At 37.1% G+C, this 3,775-nt stretch overlaps 1 protein-coding gene across 4 annotated transcripts in view; it reads right to left on the bottom strand.

The window, feature by feature from the left end:
- Window positions 1–3,775, bottom strand: part of CRADD (CARD and death domain containing adaptor protein) — a 334,868-nt gene that overhangs the window by 43,044 nt on the left and 288,049 nt on the right. The window lies entirely within an intron of this gene.

The raw sequence follows: 3,775 nt of genomic DNA, 5'->3' as shown, positions 1-3,775 counted from the left end.
CACAAAAAAAAAAAAAAAAAAAGTGTGGCACATGCACTCTATGGAATACTATTCAGCCATAAAAAATAAGACCCTGGCATTTGATAGAAGGCGGCTGAATAAAGTGCTGAGTGAAGCAAGCCAGGCTGTGAAAGAAAGACACTCTATGTCTCCACTTAATATATATTGACTATCTACACTCTAAGGTAGAGATTGAAAAATTAGAGGACATAAAAGCAGGAAAAATTGTTATGGACACTAGAGACAGTGTGGAAGACGGGTGAGAGAGGGGAAGAGTATAGGGAAGGAAACCAGGGAGAAAAAATAGAGAGGCAAGACATTTGTGGGACACAGAAATGGTTTATTACCTGTTGATGATAATGTGTATACTACTCTCAACTAGTCTGGTCTGAGGTGTATTTCATGTTGGGTAAATTCTCTTTACAAGTCAAATGTTATATAGCAATTGAATGTTTAAAATAATAATGATAACAAATGGAATTTAAAAATAAATAAAACAGAATTATATATGAAAAAATAACTCTTGGTAAAGTTCTGAGCAAAACAAAGCACAACCTTAACTCTATACGCATTCCTGAAAAATTCAGTGAATATTTTAAACATGCAAAAATTAGTATATATTAATATGTAATACGAGGTTGGATTCTTGGAATGTCTGGCAAGTCATATGATGTCATGTGGGATGTGGGGACAATTCTTTTTTTTTTTTTTTTTTTGGGGAGGTTTTTGCTATAGGGCACATGCACTCCCCAGAAAGACAGAGAGACAAGAGAAAGCGAGAAATCACCCCCCAGGGGGATGAACACATCGCAATCCCTTCTCCTTCATTCTCCTCTTGGGATCTTGGGCACGCACACACACACGTGCCCAGTGTGAGTTTAAGCCACTGGGTCCAGGACTAGAACCAAGGACTACTACATGAGAGTTCGGTGACGTAGCCATTATGCTAACTGCTAGTCCCTGGGACAATTCTTGCTTTGTAGAATTATCTGGAACATTGTTCAGAAGCTCCACCCTTTCATCAAATGTCACCAGCACCCACTTCCAATCATAGTGACACCTAAAATCACCCACACAGCTTGCTATCCAGCATCCAGGGGGTGATTCTGACCTCCACAGAGAATCTCTAAGAGGCCAAATCTTTTAATCATTGGCATAATTTGAATAAAATGTGGGACACAGACATTAGACATAGTATCGATAAGTTTTTGTTTTTTTAATAAATTTACTTCTTTTCCTGCACAGTAAATGTCTAGACAGGTACAAGTGAACAGGATCTAAATATCTGAATACAATTAATGTCAGAATATTCCTCTATTCCCACTGATTCTGGTGCACAAAGAATGAAAACAGAATGGAAGAGAGATCACCTCCTCCTGCATGCCTCTGAACACTCAGATTGAACTTCAAGAATGAGAAGAAATGTACCACCCATCAGATGACTAGAAATCACTGCAGGCTCACAAGAAATATAGAAAAACAAGAAAATACCTCTCCTGCAAGGAAAAATAATAACTCCTCTTCATCCTCAGACAGTATGATGAAATTCATGGAAATGTCAGATAAAGAATTTAGAATTTTCATGGTGACAAAGCTCACAGAGATCAAATAGAAAACAGACAATGAACTGCAGAAGAGGCAGGAGAAAGGAGCTGACAAGCTTCAGGAGGTGAGGAAATTCTTGCAAGATATAAAAGAGGAAATTCACACTATAAAAAAGAATCAAATGAACCTGTTAAAGATGAAGACTATAATACAGGACGTCAAAACCTCCCTTGAAAGTATTAAAAGCAGACTAGATCATACTGAAAATCGAATCTCAGATGTAGAAGACAGAATTGCTGGCCTAGAAAAATCCACTATGAAGACTGAGAAAATTGCCAAAAAAAAAAAAAAATGAGAATACTATACAAAAAATACTAGATACCATCAAACATCCAAACATCCAGGTAATTGGTATCCCAGAAGAGGAAGAGACTCATAAGGGCATTGACAATCTATTCCATGAAATCCTAGAAGAAAATTTTCCAAACTAGAGAGGCATTCAGAGATCCAGTCCCAAGAAATAGAAAGGACTCCCAATGGAATCAACCCAAGAGGATCTTCTCCAAGACACATTATAGCCAGATAGACCAAAACCACAGACAAAGACAAGATACTAAGATTGGCAAGAGAAAAACGTCAAGTTACCTACAAAGGATATCCTATCAGGCTGACAGAAGATCTCTCATCAGAAACAATGCAAATGAGGAAAGAATGGGAAAACATATTCGAAGTGTTAAGGGAAAAGCAACTGCAACCAAGGATACTATATTTGGCAAGATTGTCCTTCATATGGGAAGAAAAGGCAAAAATGTACTCATATAAACAAAACCTGAAAGAATTTGCAAACACCAGACCAGATCTCCAAGAAGTTCTGCAGGGAGTAATATACCAGGAAAATTAAATACAGTCACACAGAAATGAGTTCAAAAACTAAGAAAATGACCAACTTAATTGTGGGGGACAAGTCTAGAGTTGAATACTATACTCCAGAATTTAATTGGGAAAATCAAACCACAACAGAAGATAGATTAAATACATGAGACTGGACTGGTGAAAGAGAATTTTATGACTGTTGACTAAAACACTGCTGGTTTTCCTCTAGGCTTTGTTTTCCAGTTTTAAGGATTTTTGTCCTGTCTTGAGGTGCCGATAGGTTCATGTGCCTACTATTGGAACAGAATACCAACCTGTTTCCTGACTTTAAGTTTTAAGCATGTTTCTCTAGCATTTATTTGATTTATTAAAGCTATATCTGCTTTTATTGACATTAGAAATATAGTTAAAAATACATAATTAAGGACCATAGTAAAATACCTAGCATTAGCTAGGTGCTACCTCACAGTATATTCATTCTACTCAGAGTTTCATGCCTAAAGTCAGACATGTATTCATAGATATGTATATATCAGCAGAACTTGCTATTGAAAGTAGTAAAATTATTTAAGAAATTTTGTGAATCAGTAAAATGCAGGGGGAAAAAGGAATGGAAAACAACTATGGACACTTGAGATAGTGTGTGAGGAGGGTGGGAAATGGCAGAGGGTGAGAAATAGGGGGAAATGTGGTGAAAAGGGAACCCTCCTACACTGTTGGTGGGAATGTAAACTAGTTCAAACACTGTGGAGAACAATATGGAGGTTCCTCAAAGATCTACAAATAGAACTACCATTTGACCCAGAAATCCCACTTCTGGGTATTTACCTGAAAGACAGGAGAACGCTGAGTCAGAAAAATGCTTGCACATCAATGTTTATTGCAGCATTATTCACAAATGCCAAGTCATGGAACCAATCTATATGTCCACAAACTGATGAATGGATTGGAAAAGTGTGGTATATATACTCTATGGAATACTACTCAGCCATAAAAAATAACAAGACCCTGGCATTTGATAGAAAGTGGTCAGATATGGAGGATCTATTGCTGAGTGAAGTAAGCCAGGCTATGAAAGAAAGATATTGTATGTATCCACTCAATATATACCGACTACCTGCACTCTATGGTAAAGAGCGAAAAATTGGAGGACATAAAAGCAGTGAAGGTACTTAATGAGAATAGGACAGTGTGGAATGGGGGAAGTGAAGAGAAGAGGATAGAGAAAAATAGTAAGTGAACAATAGAGAGGCAGGACTTTAGTGAAAAACAGATATGGCTTATTAACTGTTGATGATGACATGTATAGTATTCTCAACTGGATTGGTCTGAGAAGTATTTCATGATGGGTAAAGTC

This window comes from Tupaia chinensis, unplaced genomic scaffold (genome assembly GCF_000334495.1).
Source record: "Tupaia chinensis unplaced genomic scaffold, TupChi_1.0 Scaffold000423_1, whole genome shotgun sequence".
Classification (NCBI taxonomy): domain Eukaryota; kingdom Metazoa; phylum Chordata; class Mammalia; order Scandentia; family Tupaiidae; genus Tupaia; species Tupaia belangeri.
Note: the sequence above shows the minus strand (reverse complement) of the source record. Positions and strands in the feature narration are given on the sequence as shown.